Raw genomic sequence first — 16,739 nt, 5'->3', positions numbered from 1 at the left:
GGAGGTGGGGCGGGGGGGGGGGGCTGGTGGGGGGTTTGCACATTTAGGGTTTGCACATTCTCAAAGCACGGGGCCTTATCTGTCACGCGTAAATAACTATTGAGCAGATATTGCTTCGAATTAAGCGCAAACTGTCATCTGAGAAAACGCACACAGGAATGAGGGGCGCGCGCAACGGACAGAAGTCGCAGCCCACTCTCGAGCAAGAGCAGACACAAGCGAATCCAATAAAGAAAGCCCAAAGCAGTTCGAGACAGACACATTTTTGCTCAGCGATCAACAATAGAGCATTGTGGACAGAGCAAGTCTCCAGATAACAATGTAGACGATCAAACACAAGGTGATAATACTGTAAATATACACGCAAAGGCTAAAATACAATAAGTTGAAAAATAAAAATGTCAACGTTCACATTTGAAATTACAACTGCGCTTGACAGCTTGTCCGAGTCTCAGACTTTAATTGCTTTCAATACCCTTGATAGATTTGGGCTATGACCCCAACTGTGACATCGAGGGGGCAGGGAGTGAGATCTGCAAGTGTTATCATTGATTGATTATGCCCTTTAATAAGGATGGAAAACCACAGCGTCCTTAAATGCTGCTGCGGCTATTTTGCGGCCGAATTGGAAAATGGCGGACGAAGTGTCCCATATTCGTCTGTAGAAACTACCGAAAAAAGGCCAAGTGCAGAAGACGAGTGCAAGTAAATCCTGCAGCCAATGTCAAAACCGTGGCCAGGTTGAAGTCTATGGTGGTGCGGGGGGGGGCATTGGGTGGTTTGGCAGTGGGTTTGGAGGGGGGGGGGTGATCGCTCTCTACTAAAGCCGGCGGGGGCCAGCAGGCGACCGTATAGGTGATCAATCAGCTCCATTACAGCAGTGACACTGCAGAGTCTGGAGCTTGGCTGCGTCCCGCCCATCACCCCTCTAAGTACACACACATACAACCACACACACACATCCACACACGCACACGTATATTAGCCGCTTCTTGTCTAGTCTAGACTGGAAATAGAAAGCATTTGAGTGGTGGAAATGGGCCACCGGAGCCAATACCGTGCGGTGACAGATAAGCAATCCAGTCGCCGTTTCATGCACGAGACATTTTTAGATCCATTTGAACTGCACTGAGATGGAGTATTTCAAAGCATCCAAAAATAGGACAGGCTGTTTTGTAATTCTCGCACCTACAATGAACCCAGATTACACAAGCCGACTTGCACTGTTTTTTTTTTTTTTTTTTTTTGACGAACGAATCACGCTTATCCAGTAGTGCGAATGAACACTGCATGTGTGTAGATTGAAGACAGAATATAGAACATTCGGATTATGATTTTCTTATATGAATCAGTGCAAGTGACAGCGAAATAGGGAGGCACAAGTAGGAGGGATGAAGGGGGTGAGCAGAGGAGGAGAGTGCGTGGTGCAAGATAGAAGGGGGGGGGTGAGTAGGAGGCAGGGAATGTGTTGCACAACGCCTTTCCAGCCAGCCAGCCAGTCAGTCCACCAGCGGGACATTAATGACGATCATGTCTTGTCACACAAGCTGTCGGTCCCAGTCAGCAGATCTTGCCCTTGTCCCTGCCCTTCTTCAATCAATGCCATTGATTTGTCCCAGGGGTCAAGGGGCAAGAGCGTATCAATAGGAGAGGAGTGGCTGATGCAGCATTCAGAGAGGGGGCTGACTCCAGACAGATCGATGACACCCACCCCCCCCACCCACCCACGTCTGCCATTGGTGTGTTATGTTTATTCATTCGCCATTTATGCCAGCACATGGAAGGAAAACATTTCATTGGCAAGACGAGCTTGAACAGCGGCACAGCTGACATCTTTCATTTATTTTGGGAGAGTCATTTTAATGAGAGAGTTTACACGGCAGCCGAGCCAGTGAACCCACTTTTCTTGTGTCAGGCAATTTATTCCGAAGGTTTCTGCCCGTCCGTGACGTCAACAACTTTGAACCAATCCCCGTGAACAGTGCGTCTAAAAGATGCAGGCAACAATCCTCTGAAATGCAGCCATCCGACTCAAAGCTTGCAGGCTAAATCTGACCACTCTGTATCATTTTATGTGGCCTGTAATTTTTCATTGCCTTCTCTTTGAAACTATTTGCATTGTCCTCCCTTGCGAAGTGCATTTATTTCAATTTAACATTGTTGATCGTGAGGCACAATATCAATATTACAGGGGACAAATGGGTATGTGGACTGGAGTGGTAGCAAAGCATTGTCACCGTTTGTTGCACGAGACGTTGTGTCCATCGGCGTCAGGAAGCGAAAATTTATTCTGTTAACGTTTGCGCCTTTCAGACAACGTCGCATCATTCATTAATACAACACGATGACACAGTTGCGCTTTGTTTAACATGTACAGTGGGACCTCGACTTACGAACGTCTCTTCATCCCAAATTTTCAAGTTACGAACCGCCTCAACAGGAATATATTGCCTCTTGTTACGAAAGAAATTTCAAGATACGAAAGGTAAAAATACAGTATGGGTTGCTACTCGCAGCTCCGAGTTTCCTGAACGTAACATACTTATTATAGCTGCTCTGCCATTGGCTACTACCGAGCAACATCCTGGCATCCCATTGGCGAAGAGGTACTTCTACCGTATGTGTCAATATGTGGAGATAGATAGAAATGCGTCTCTGCAGCGTCCACGTCATTCGCCCCACAGGCCATGAGGTGTTCCGATAGTTTTACGTAAATGTGAATCACAAAGAAAAAGTGTTGACCAGTTGGACGATCGCTCACAATGCTGATGTTTGCCTTGGACATTTTCGAAGGATTGTTAAAAGCCGACAAAAGCAAACGTCCTTGGATCAGTTCTTTCCAAAACGCCAGGCAAAAACCACTTCCGAGAGAGAACATGAACTAAAGAGGGCAAAAAACGATGAGGACGCAGTTGAAAGTTTAATGACCATCATTTTTAGTCTTTACTCTATTCTTTGTTTTTTTACATGATGCACAATTGTGCAATAAACTAATTTTAACATGTATTTGTTACATATTTTGATGCATTCTTTTTGCTTTAGGAAACATTTATGTCTGAATTTTGGGGGGACTTGGAACAAATTAGGGCATTTACATGGAAAACGCGTCTCTACTTTCTCGTTAAAAAATTTCTTCCAGAACCAATTAATTTCATTCGTCGAGGTACCACTGTACGTGCTTCCAACCATCATACCCTCGTCCTTGAGGGCAACCACTACTAACGTGGCCAACGATGAAAACAAGTTTCGCTCTCTACTAAGTCTTCTGGGAAGAGACGCCGCTTGGAAATTGAAAGAATACGTTTTTTTTCCCCCTTTTTTGGGGTGGCATTATACCATATGACTGCAACCCAGCTTTGCAAATGTAGTCATTTTTAAATGGGATGTTTTAAATAACGAAAGAACCTTGAGGCTCTGGGCTCGCGGACTTCTCAAAGGGGCTATTATGACAGCCAATAGAGGGAGAAAAAAAAATGCCCATCTTGAACCACCTCTATCTAATCCCATAATTTATTTGTTTAACCATCCCAGAAATGAAGGCCCAGATGGAACCAATGACTTTTAGATGTGCTGCTTGAGCATTTGGACCACAGAATGCTGAGGCAGCATGATACGAAGCAGAGATACTTTGCTCCACACATCTGGATCGAAAACTGTGGTTCAGACGTCACAAAGACAAAAGTGTATGAAAGTGTATTACAAAACCACTCCCCCACCACACCCAATTACTGTTTATTAGCTAATTATTGTTGTTTATTTGGTCCTGTAGTGTCATGAAAAACAACGGTTACGCATTATAACAAGTGATTTGAAAGTGACACTTAGTTTGGTCAGTGTTTTTCAAAGTTAAAGCAGATGTTTGTGAACATTATTTTGAGGAACCCAAAGATTGTTTTCATGGCAGACTAGAGTAAACGAAACGAAAAAGTGAAAACGAAATAAAAAGTAAATGAAAAAAAATACTGTTGAGTGGCTGAAATCAAAAGATTTGGACATTTTAAAATGGTAATCAGTTATTAGTCAATAATTTGATAAATATTTGAGCCCTCTCAATTCATCCGTTTTCAACAGTATTTCACTTGGACTGGCCACCATTTCTTTAAAAGATACAAGACAAAGTAACTGTAGTTGTAATTCATGTCAACAATGAAGTTTGGGTGATTTGAAATCGTGTTTTGAAACGGACTATCCTACGAGCAGTTACAAACATTAATATTTAGTCATTTGGAAACATAACAACTGTAAGTGACCATTGTGACACTGGATTCCAAAAAATACGAACGGTGATCAAGCATAGTTGACCTCAACAAAGTAAAGTAAAGATATGTCGGCTAATGAAACATTTGAGTTCAATCATGAGACGTCCACTTTTTTTTCTTCCCCTAAGTCAACCGAATAGAAATCATATGACTTTGAGACCCAGACACATATCCTTATCATAATTACCAATGTAACTCTCATTCCGATACTAAAAATAATTTTAAAAAACTGAATATAAATTGATTTTCCCTGATGCATTTTAATAGCAAGAGCCTCTGTGGAAATTTTGAAATTATTCACCCTTTCATGCACCAATCATGATAACCCTGTAACCCGATAATATGATAAGCTGTCCACTGTAGTGACCGCTGTCCCCAAAAGGGTTTAAAAAATGCATTTGCATTCAGATGATTTTAGTTTGTGCAACCACCGGATGAAATAAAATTGGGTGAATTCAACACACCATTTTTTTGGTGTGTGGTGAGTAAACTGGTAACATTAAAAACAACTGAGCAAATTAATGCGTTGATGATGTATCTTCGAAAGACTGCGATGAGGTTGTAGATTGATGATCAAGCATGTGATTTTTTTTTGGGGGGGGGTGAGGTGGGGGGGGTGAGAGAGCATGACTCAGCTTGTCAAAACATTTTCATCCATTCTCAAACCGTATGACGTTAAAACACTTCTTTTGCTGTTGGAGTGAAATAGTGGAATGACACCAATCTGTATCACTGTTGATTGTTATCGTTCGAGTATTGTTGAATGTATGTATTGTTGAATGTATTGAGTGATGACACATAAAAGTAGAATGCACTAAGTACGATTTGAAGACAAAAAAAACAAAAGCAAAAAACCCCATCAAACTCAAGATGCACAGATGAATGCGCTCAGTGCAGTGTGAATACTCTGACTGGCTACTATCCACGAAGTCGGAAAATACTAGCTATCGACCACGGCTAAAAATCAACTGTAAAATGACAACACAAATCTTATAGGAAGGCGCTGAAGTCTGTATAGTGCAGCCCTGTATCGCGAGTACAGTACTGCAAAATTGTGTACATTCTGTTGTCATACGTGTACTCCAAGGAAAGCTAGAAGGTTGTACAGTTAACTCCCAGGGTATAATTCTAAACCATACAACCTACTACCTCAACCCGGATGCACACATTTTCTTTTGAGATTCGTAAATGTCCCATTTCATATTTCACGTCACGCCATCGTGCCACAAATGTGAGTCGGGCGTTGCTTGTCATTTGTTGTACTGCGGTATTAATGTAGCACTCGATCAACCTAGCATTGCAGCAAAAAAAAAAAAAAAAAAAGAAAAAAAATGGTTTAGATATGATGTTCACACCACAATGACAAAGACCCACAGAGGCGAGCTTGTGCTGTCAGATTTGCCACAAGATCGGATCTACGGGTTTGCGCCACATGGTTATATAGCCAAAGTATCAAAATAATTTCGGAAAATTGGATCGGCACGAATGGACGAACGACTGATTCATGCAGTGATCCAAAGTGACGACAACAACAGCAAGAAAAATGTTGAAATTGTCATCCCAGATATGATCAGTGGTGGAATCAAAGGCGAGACAATAGCGTAAAACCTACCCTTCGTGGATGTGTTCCTCAATCGACTGTTTTTCTGGCCGGGGTCATTTTCTCGTTCAAGTCCCTAAAAACAAGAGAAAAAAAACCTGTTCTTATTTATTCTTTTTTTTTTTTTTTACTATTCCACAATGGTGTGTCTTTGCCGCTTGCCACAACACATTTTTGGGTTTTTATTATAAACATGAGAAGAATGGGGAAAAAAAAAAAGAACATTGGTTTTTAAAGAAAAAGAAACAAAACGGACGAAAACAAATCGCTGGTGCTAACTCGTGTGTGTTGTGGAAAAGGATCGCGCCAAAGCATTTCCCACAAATCCATTGTTCTAACAGCAATTACTCCGCCGTAATGGACTTACAATCCCAACCAAGGCCACGGAGCTGCTCGACTCGTCTTCTTTCTGGCCGGCATGAATGTTACTGTGGTGTGAGGGGTTTATTCAACTTAGCCAAAACCGCAGAGAGTCGAGCGCGGAGACATAGAGAGAGAGATGCCAGTGTAATCAAGCATGCCACGGTCAGCTACCATTAACTGTGCCAGTGCCAGAGAGCCAACAGCAATGGAATATTCCTCCGGTCGCAGTGCGACAACACAAGAAGAGAGCAGACAATGAAATCGCTGTCGCGATGTCATCTGATTGATCATCTGGATTCTTTTTTTTCAATACAAAAGAGCAGCGGGAATACACAGGCGTTTTTTGTTTTGTTTTTTTACTCGAAGCCTTCTAAAGTGAGCACCCCCGTGCGGGCAAAGTACAGACTCAGCTCCGCAGGGGTGGTGTCCGCCATTTTCTAACAAACCCAAAACAGGAGAAGAGAAAAGCTGCAACTCAACTTTTGCTACCATCGTTAACTCCGAACCCGACCCCGTACACGCCTCCCGTTTTCGTGCTGGCACAATAATGATCAAATCCTGGCAAGAGAGATATCATGAGTTCCTACCAGAGAGCCCTGCGCGGCATTCAGCTTACACTGTGAAGACATCCTTTGTCTGAATCAAAATATTAGCCCCAGTCTGCCCCCTCCCAAAATCTGCCACTTTCTTTTTCAGGAGTCATGGCAACCCCCTTACATGGCACGCCGCCCAGTACCCTGAGGAGGGTCGAGGTAGAGGCTAATGTGGTGTTGAGCAGGAATGTTTGATGCCTTCCAAAGTCAACTCGAGTAGAAGCCTGCTGGTTACTTCAGACTTCAGGTGCAACGCTTCATGTTTGTTTGTTCTTCAGCACAAAACGCGATGGAAGAAAAACTCGCCCCTGATTATAAATATTTGGTGATGATGACGGAAATGCTTTGAAGGCACTGTAAGCATATGAAAGGTTTTTACGTGAAATTTACCGCATGGATTAATATTCGTGAGTTGAAATATCATTTGTTACGACAAAAAAGGTTATGCCATTAACCGCAAAGGCAACTTCAGCTCAACTCACGTTAGATCCAAATAGTACGAATAATTTACGGAATGCTTCGTACGAAAACAGACCTGCTTAGCAAAGACAACAACAGAGGAGGAAAAAAAGTACAGTTTTTACTTCTAGGGGAGTGGACAGTAGCTTTAAAGAAAAGAAAAGCAGAAACGGAGGCGCATGATACCGAAATAAATGTGAAAATACACTTACATCCTATCTTATGCGTGCATGTACTCAAGATCGGATGTAAGTTTATTTTTGTAATTTCCAGCAAAGTATATCTTTAAATGTAACAATGACTTGGTTACTATCAATCTTTTTTTTTTCTTCGATGTTCGTGATGCAAATGTAAACAATTCCAAATTGATTCATGTATTTTAAACTCGGCCAGGGTGGTCCGGTGGTTCGCGCATTGGCCTCACAGTGCAGAGGCGCACGCAGGGTTCCATTCCGGCTCCGGCTTTCCTGTGTGGAGTTTGCATGTTCCCCCTGTGCCTGCGTGGGTTTTCTCTGGGTACTCCGGTTTACCCCCACATTCTAAAAACATGCGTGGCAGGCTGATTGAAAACTCTACATTGTCCCTAGGTGTGAGTGTGAGCGCGGATAGTTGTTCGTCTGTGTGTGCCCTACGATTGGCTGGCAACCGGTTCAGGGTGTCCCCGCCTACTGCCCGACGACAGCTAGGATAGGCTCCAGCGCGCCCCCGTGACCCTGGTGAGGATAAAGCGGGTCAGAAAATGGATGGATGGATATTTTCACCCTTTCATGCACCAATAATGATAACCTGTAACCTGATAACATGATAGGCTGTCTGCTGTCGTGACCGCTGTCCTTTTGATACCGATTTGCGTGTGATGAGAGAGTGGCAGACCTGCTAATTTCCCTCATTAATTAATAGCCAGTGATTCTCAAAGTATGGTACACTAACCTCTCGTGCTGGGTGAAAGAATCATTGCCTCTGCAATACAGGCATACGCAACTCATTAAGCACACACACACACACACACACACACACACACACACACACACACACACACACGAATGTATTGAACTTTTAAGATGAATACATTTGCATTTAATCTTTAGGAACAATTTCTTTAACAGTGATGCAATTTATGCCAATAATTTCAATATCTACACCACTGTTGACTTCTTTCAGTGATCAGAGAGATTCATTGGCAAATGTTACATTCTGACGTATGGATCTCATCAATTTTTGTTTTAAATAAAAATTTGTGGACATAAAGTTATATGCAGTTTATTTTAAAGGTAAAAAAGACGTATAGGAAAACAAATAAATAAAAACCTCTGGATCGTGAGGTTCCCATTCATTCCCAGCCCTCGAATTTGGCAGGGTTAGAATGCTGGCTTCTCCGGTAAATAGTACCAGGTGGTGCCAGAGTTTGCCAACGGAACGTGCATCATTTGCTTTTATTCTGCAATTGGCTAGTGACCAGTCCAGGTTGTACAAATATCGCAATTTCCCTCATCATATTTAATAATCTTGATCATAAAGCTCTTTGACTGTACATTTAAAAATAAAGAATCCCAGATCAAATAGCAAGTATGTTCTCTCATGTCATTAGCCGTACTTGAGTCATTTGTAGCTGACTGTTTTCCAAATACAAAAAAATAAAAATGTTCTTTTCTAAAATGTGTTTTTTTTGTTTTGTTGTTGAAACGTTGAAATGACTTGAAAAACGATGCTATTAGGCGAACGATGATCAGGTCTGCAGTTCAGTCACAACTGCGGCCAAAACGAATTCGGGTTTTTGCTACCATTCAAGTCATGGAACCGTGTCTCACTGAAGAGCAACATAACCAACTGGGAAGGAATCAAGGTCTGTCCCTGGAGCCTCACATATGTTGGCTTTCCACTCAGTTGAACACCATTTTTTTTTCGTCACAACTTTTAAATGATCCAATAGATCCGAGTAGAGTATGGACATCCGCCAAGGATTAACTTTTAACAGTTGTGTGTGTGCTTTTTAAAATCGCAATATAAATTAAAAGATATATTTTTGTTTGTCTCACATCGGCGCAAACAGTCTTATCTGCTATAAAAAAAAAAGTACAGTGAAACTCCTCTACAACGAAATCATGTTTGCAGCAAGAAATTTTTCACAACAGGGGGTTTTTCACTGTAGCAAATTTGATCTCAGATGTAAGCACACACACACCCACACACACAAACGTATGTGTACACGCACACACAAACGTTTGTGTACTCTATTTTTATTCCAATAGTACATAAGTATGAGCACACACTTATTTGACACTTCATATTGTCAGTGTAGAAAGAAAAAAAGGGAAAAAATTGCGAAATTTACGATCAGCATTCACTTTCACTTACATCAATTTCTTGGAAAATGTATTTTATTTTGCTTGCTCCGTCTTTCATTTTGATCCACGGGACGCTTCGTAGTCCTCGATGGCCATAGTTAGCTCTCGAAGGCTAAAAACCTTACGCTAACTGGAGCGCTAATGAGAGAGAAGCGCTCCAGTTAGCGTTAAGGTTTTTAGTCTTCGAGAGCTAACTATGGCCATCGAGGACTACGAAGCGTCCCGTGGCTGTTTTTAGCATGATAACAAGTAAAGCATTCGAGGAAACGTTCGTTTATTTGAATGTCCGTCGAGCCACTGGAGCGCTAATGAGAGAGAAGCGCTCCAGTTAGCGTAAGGTTTTTAGCCTTCGAGAGCTAACTATGGCCATCGAGGACTACGAAGCGTCCCGTGGGTGTTTTTAGCATGATAAAAAGTAAAGTAAATGTCCGTCGAGCCATAAGCAATTTACTCTGAGCAGCTAATCGGATGCTACGGATCTAGCTTCAGTATCTACACACATAGACAGTGAGGTCTATGTGGCCTCTTGGCCAATCGGAGGCCAGGATGATGCTCGGTAAGCCAATAGCAGAGCAGCTATGAGTATGTTGAGCCCAGGAAACTCGCAGCTGTGACCGAAATAAACATCGTTCACTATGTAAACCAGTGTGGTGGTTGCTGTTGCCTTTTTTCGAACGAAGCAGTAGAGGTCGCTGTTGGATAAGACTTCGTTGTAGTGAATGTCTTCGCGAGGCTGGAGCAGACAAAATGATTTCGTATAACGCAACAGGGGGGTTTTCGTCGTATGGGGGGCAGGAGAATGGGAATTGTGTTAATGCATGAAGATTTTTTCACATAAGGGGGTATTTTCGCCCACGCAGGTTTCGTTCTAGAGGAGTTTCACTGTACAAAGCAATGCATAACTTTGATTGAACTCACACATTTGCAAAAACAGCGAGAGAAGATAAATACAAACACAGGCTAAATTAACTCAAATCGGGATTGATACTGTTGATCTACAATAGTGTAAGCACTTTTGCGCTTGAACTGGAAAATAAGACTATGTTCATCCTGCAGGTCAATTACAATTTTTTTTTTCTTCGCATATGCAACATGTATCAGATTTTTTTTCATGCAGTTTGAACGGTACAAGGCAACACTTTTTCAAATTCGACCAGGACCTCTTTCGAATGTGAATCCAACCACCTGTCCATTTTCTAATCCGCTTACCCTCACGAGGGTCACGGGTGTGCAACATAGACCAACAACCATTTGTGCTCACACAATGTGGGGGAAGACGGAGTACCCAGAGAAAACCCACAAAGGCACGGGGAGAACATGCAAACTCCACACAGGAAAGCCGGAGCCATAATTGAACCCTGCACCTCTGCACTGTGAGGCGGATGTGCTCAACAGTTGTTCACCTTCATATGTGGATATAAATTGAAAATGTATGCGATCCATCTGCAGTATGCTCGCCCGCACACATCCAATCTATACGTCATCATGATTGGATAATATAAAACTTATTTGTTGTCACAATAAACATCATTCGTACTCACTGATGCTTTGAACAAGTCCTGATAGATCATCTGAAACAAGTGATAGGACTAAGCCGATCCATTATTGGTAATGGATGCACATAAAGATCTGAGGTCTTTGTTAACGAGGTAGGAACCAATTTGTGGACAATAAAACACTACGCTAGTGTAGATGCAAAGATCAGGATTCAATCAGAAAAGTGTTGCATTGGTGTACAAATAAACAAATTTTTATAAAAATAAATAAATAAACACGGTTTTCATAGCTAGTCCTGGAATCAAAGAATAAAAGAACACCAATATACTTACAAGCCAAGATACCAGCTATCACCCAGCCTTTTTTTTGTTCTGCGTTACAAGCACGACATGGCGTCGGCAAACTAAACAATAAGCAGCAGTTTGGCAGATAGTGAACAATTCTTCCCCCAAAAAAAGGCCAAGTGGCTGTGTGTAGTCAATCCTAGATTGTAGTTTGAAACTAAACATTAGACAAAAAGAATTACAAAAGTCTTACGAAACTCTGCTAGCTTAATGCTAATACACAATGAAAATGCCAGATGGGCTAACCAAACTAGCATCTATGTTGCAATATAAATCTTTAAACTTATATTCAAACATAAGGTATCACAACTCATTCAGTGATATGTACACAATTTGAAACGAGCAAAAGAGAGGCCCTTTAAACAAAAAAGAATTAAAAAAAAAAAAAAAAAAGAGATCCAAAACATTCTCCCTTGGGGGGAATGTGGGTCATTTCATATCCTGAAAGGCAGCAGACCAGGGTCAGAGTTCAAATTAGAATAGGGGAGCAGAGGTTAGAAGACCCCCTTTGAGATGGGATCAACCATTGCCAACCAGACAGGGGTGAAAAAATTAGACACATTTTCCGACCTGGTCAGATATAATGCGATAGATCTGTGGGGGAGGGAGAAATATGCTATACACACACACACACACACATACAATTACAACTGCTTCAACATCTCCAGCCAGTTAAACTGTCATTAAAAAAAAAACCCAATCAAAAACATACAGCATATGCGAAGGCCCCCCCCCCCCGAAATCATCTACGCCACACTTGAAATGGAACAAAATCTGTGACACACATCTGCTTTCTTAACCAAGTTCATCATGCTGGCAGCTAAAACAGGCAATTTGTGTTTTGTTATTCTCAACAGGCGCACGAGTTATTTTCGGCCCGGCTCTTATCTCCATTAAATTAATGTAGCCTCAAGCCATCACAGTAAAAAAAAAAAAAAAACATTCAACAGGTTTATTTCAGCCCAAATTTGTATAGTTTGCCTCAATGAGATCTCACATCACATTGCTGAAGATAGCACCATGCAGAAATGTGATATTGCACTCAGAACATTTGATGTGATTCAAATTTTTGTTCGGCGTTTATATAAACCGCATTCAGCAATGAGAAGCCGCGTTCCCCTGAAAAAGTGGCCTCATTGCACGCTGCGCATTATTAGACCGATGCCTCTTCTGATTTTTTTTCCATATTATCATATTCGGTGACAGTCAATTTTGCGTGTAATATTGCTTTTAAAAACCGAAGACAATTTCTTGTGAAGAAAGCCCGGGGGGGGGGGGTCGGCTTTGCCTGGCCCACCTGTCTGTCGATCCCGCTGCCTAGCACCAGACGAAAACTCTGAGACGATTTTTACGAAGAGCGATTGGCTGCGGCCGACTAATCAGCAGCCAATCAGAGTGCGCATGTGTGAGTCAGCCTGGGCGAGGTAAAGGGAGAAGGAGATGCCGCGCTCAAACAACCAAACCTTACTCCGCTCAATACAAAGAGGGGAAAAGGGAATGAGTCAAAGGTGGAAAAATTCTTCAAGAGCAAAATCGTCTCGTCATTTTGTGGCGCCTGTTGAGCGTGACTATTGCTTGATAATCAGTCACTCGCCCGGAAAACGTATATTTGAAATCTTTGCAATGCAAGAACAGAACTGAAGGACATGTTTCCGAAAGGCGCTCAATTGATTAGCTGACGTCGGGCGACGCTGCTATCGGACTGTACTTTTTTTTTTTTTTTTTGGGACAAGTGAAAAAGCAAATCGATAGCTAATGAATTCCAAACGGCCGGATTAAAGAAACATAAATGTATCCCACACATGAGTGCGTCAAGTAACCCGAACCGATCAATGAAGGCCTTACAAAGCGAGAGGAATGGATCTTCTTAATCGACAGCAACATTTCAAATTCAATCAAACAGAAATTAAAATGGATTAAAAAATACAGGATATTGCAATTGAATCCTGAAGTCTTAGGGATCGTTTTGTTGTAAATTTTCCGTCGTTATTGCGCTCTCCTTATCAGGCAACGGGAGCAATATCGAGCCAGCTCAAGGCAAACCGGGAGAAAATGGAGCGAAATGAACAGGAAACAATAATTACCTTTTCGGCTTGTTTGTTTGCTTTCTGCTCCGGGGCCTCTGCTTCTCTTGCAAAAGTTGCTGGTTTAAGATCATGGCTTGGGAAAAAAACAACGCTGATCTTTTTTTAGCGTACGGAAATGCATCAGCCATAACTCGAAACTGCAATGTTTAACTGCTGTTGTTTGTTCTCAAAAGTTGAGAGGGTTTTTTTTTTTTGTTACAAATCAGTGAGAAATTTAAAACAAATATACTATACCACAGGTGTCAAACTCAAGGCCGGGGGGGCCAGATCTGGCCCACCATGTTATTTTATTTGGCCTGCCAAAGAAAATTGTGTGTGTCAACTTGCATGATCCTTGCTAAAATCTGTACCTAAATGTCAAATTGTCATATGTAATAAATAACGTTGAGATTTGGCAATCATTTTCCTACCCTGTAACTGAACAAACTATAACAGTTGACTGATTTCAAAACTAGTAATCCGTTAATTTGTTGTGTACAAGTAACACTACGATGATACGATTCAACATTTTTGTGGTTTCATAGCGGCCCTCCGAGGGAACACATAACTCCAAAGTGGTTCGTGACAAAAAATAAGTTTGACACCCGTGCAGTATACTCACATTTTTTGAGTACGTTTCAGTGTGTTTTTTTCCCATCATTTTATCAACTACATCCGCAAATTATATGCGATGGTTGTCGGTTCTTAAAAGTGCACAGACATATTTTTGCATCTTTGGTTGATAGCCTCGGGTCTGATTTAAAAAGTTGCAATTTTTTTTTGATTGGACATATAAACAGATAATAGAAATTTGGCACGATGTAAAGGGAAGTAAAAAAAAAAAAAAGAACATTTTAATCATTCAACACAATTTCCATGTTCAAAGGAAGTAGAAAAAGAAGTAAAAAAATAACTTTTCCAGTCCCACCCCTTGTTCTTTGTAAGTTTGAACTTGTTTGATTTTCATGTAGTAATATTCATTTTGTGTATGAAAAGAAAAGGGCAAAAACGTCTACATGTTGACCTACTCAAGTGGAAAAATGCATTTACACTTCTGCGTGCTGTAATGACATATTACGACATCTTTCGGTTTGTACAAGGGACGACAGAAGCATCACACTTTGACACATTTATATCTCACATTTCTCACATCCTCATACGTGATTATGATGCCAGATTTTGACAATACTGTGCACCGTCAGTTTGGTCTGCCATTCGAAATAGCATCAATTCGATTTTTAAGGATTGAAGATGATGTCACAGAAGCAGTTTTTTGGCTCGCTCGCTCCAGGGCCGAAGAGAAATATGATCGTTGGTGGCAGAAAAGGCAACAACCGCTTAATTGTTCTTCCCACATGTTTCAAAACTTGGATAACCCCAGCAGTCGTTGGAGGATGGGGAAAGGAAGACCAGAAATTCAGTGAATATGCGTGAAAAAGGAGAGAAGACCCACCTAATTGGGTGTTAGCAGCTAGCGCGCTAAAATTCAGGAGCAGGGGTGAGAGAAGGAGGAATATTTGATGATTTTGAAATGGTAATTTGCACTCCAACACCTTTCGATAACAGTTGGATACTGCAAGGTGAAAAGTGTGGGCAGATCTCGGGGTGGCTAATAAAGCAGGTGACTTGCAGGTAAATCAGCACGCGGCCCGGCCATTAGCGTCTAAATGGCTTTCTAAGCACTTTTTGAATGGAACAGAGAACATGCTCCGAATAAATAAATTATTCACAGTGCAGCATGCAAATTTTATTGTGCTGGTGGGAGATGCAGCTATTTTGTTTGGTTTCTTTCTTTTGGGGGGTGGGGGGGGGACACTTGTGTACACTGAGGACAACAGGATCTTCAATATTCAAAAAAAAAAAAAAAAAAAAAAAAAGGTTTCATGATTATTTATTTCCGCGGTATAAGTTTTAGCATGACTAAGTGAAAGTGTCTGAGTTAGAATCTCGCCTGACATCTTTCAGTAAGGAGTTAGCACTTTCTGACTTTGCTGCAGCGGTTTAGTCTGAGTATGATCGTTTTTTTTTTTTTTTTTTTTTTTTTTACCCCAATTAAAAAAAAAAAAAAAACCCTCATGCATGTAGGCTTAATTGAAGACTGATGTATAGTTGTTCCCGTTGTCCTTGTCCAAACCCTGTTTGGCAATTATTTCAATGTATTGCTTGAAATGCATTTTTAGAGTGTCTGTAATACATAAAAAATGCTATTTATAAAACAGGGTGGGCCCAGGGGTAGACTGGTTAACGCGTCGACCTCAAAGTGCAGAGGTGCAGGTTCGATTCCGGCTCCGGCCTTCGTGCGTGGCGTTTACGCATTCTCCCTGGGCCTGCGTGGGTTTTCTCCGGGTACTCCGGTTTCCTCCCACATTCCAAAAACATGCGTGTCAGGTTAATGGAACACTCTAAATTGTCCCCAGGGGTGAGTGTCAGCGCAGATGGTTGTAAGTCTATACGTGCCCTGTGATTGGCGAGCAACCAGTTCAGGGTGTACCCTGCCTACTGCCCGAGGACAGCTGGGATAGGCTCCGGCATGCCCCGCTACCCTTGTGAGGAGAAGCGGATCAGAAAATTGATGGATGGATGGATGGAATTATAAATCATAGGTTTATGGATGCAAATGTTATTCAATGAGGTGGTACAAATATTGATGGTTGGATACTTTTTCTTGCATTCGAAAGTCACCAGAAGGACCTCCCGAGAAGGAAATCATTTTGAGAAGGCGTGAGCCAAAGTATGAAGCAGACCCTTGTGTTGGGGTTGTTCAACAGTCAAAATCATCAGCTCGTAATTGCGCTTGTGTTTATATTCAAATGTAATGTGGTGTTGGGAAATGGGAATGTTGGCGGAATGTGTGTAACTTTATAGCAGGTAATTGCTTTGCTTATTCACAGGACACAATCAAGGCTCTGGTCTGTGGTGATTTATAACCTTCCTATAAATAAACGCATTTGCCCCCCCCCCACTTTGTTTCATTCGGCCTTTCAAATGAAAACATGTTCCAAATTGCCTTACCTTGATAAATAAAGGTTTTATATTATATACTGTGTGTGTGTGTATATATATATATATATATATTTTTTTTTTACGCATTAGAATTGTATTCATATTTTGTATCTATAAGGTATAATAAATTTGAAGTGTTACAAGTAATCGATGACTCTACAACTAATTAATTATCAAATTAATCAACAACTATTTCTTTAACCCTTTCGG

The sequence above is a fragment of the Hippocampus comes genome, unplaced genomic scaffold (genome assembly GCF_001891065.2).
Source record: "Hippocampus comes isolate QL1 unplaced genomic scaffold, H_comes_QL1_v1.1 scaffold248, whole genome shotgun sequence".
Taxonomy (NCBI): Eukaryota; Metazoa; Chordata; class Actinopteri; order Syngnathiformes; family Syngnathidae; genus Hippocampus; species Hippocampus comes.
This window is presented reverse-complemented; position numbering follows the sequence as displayed.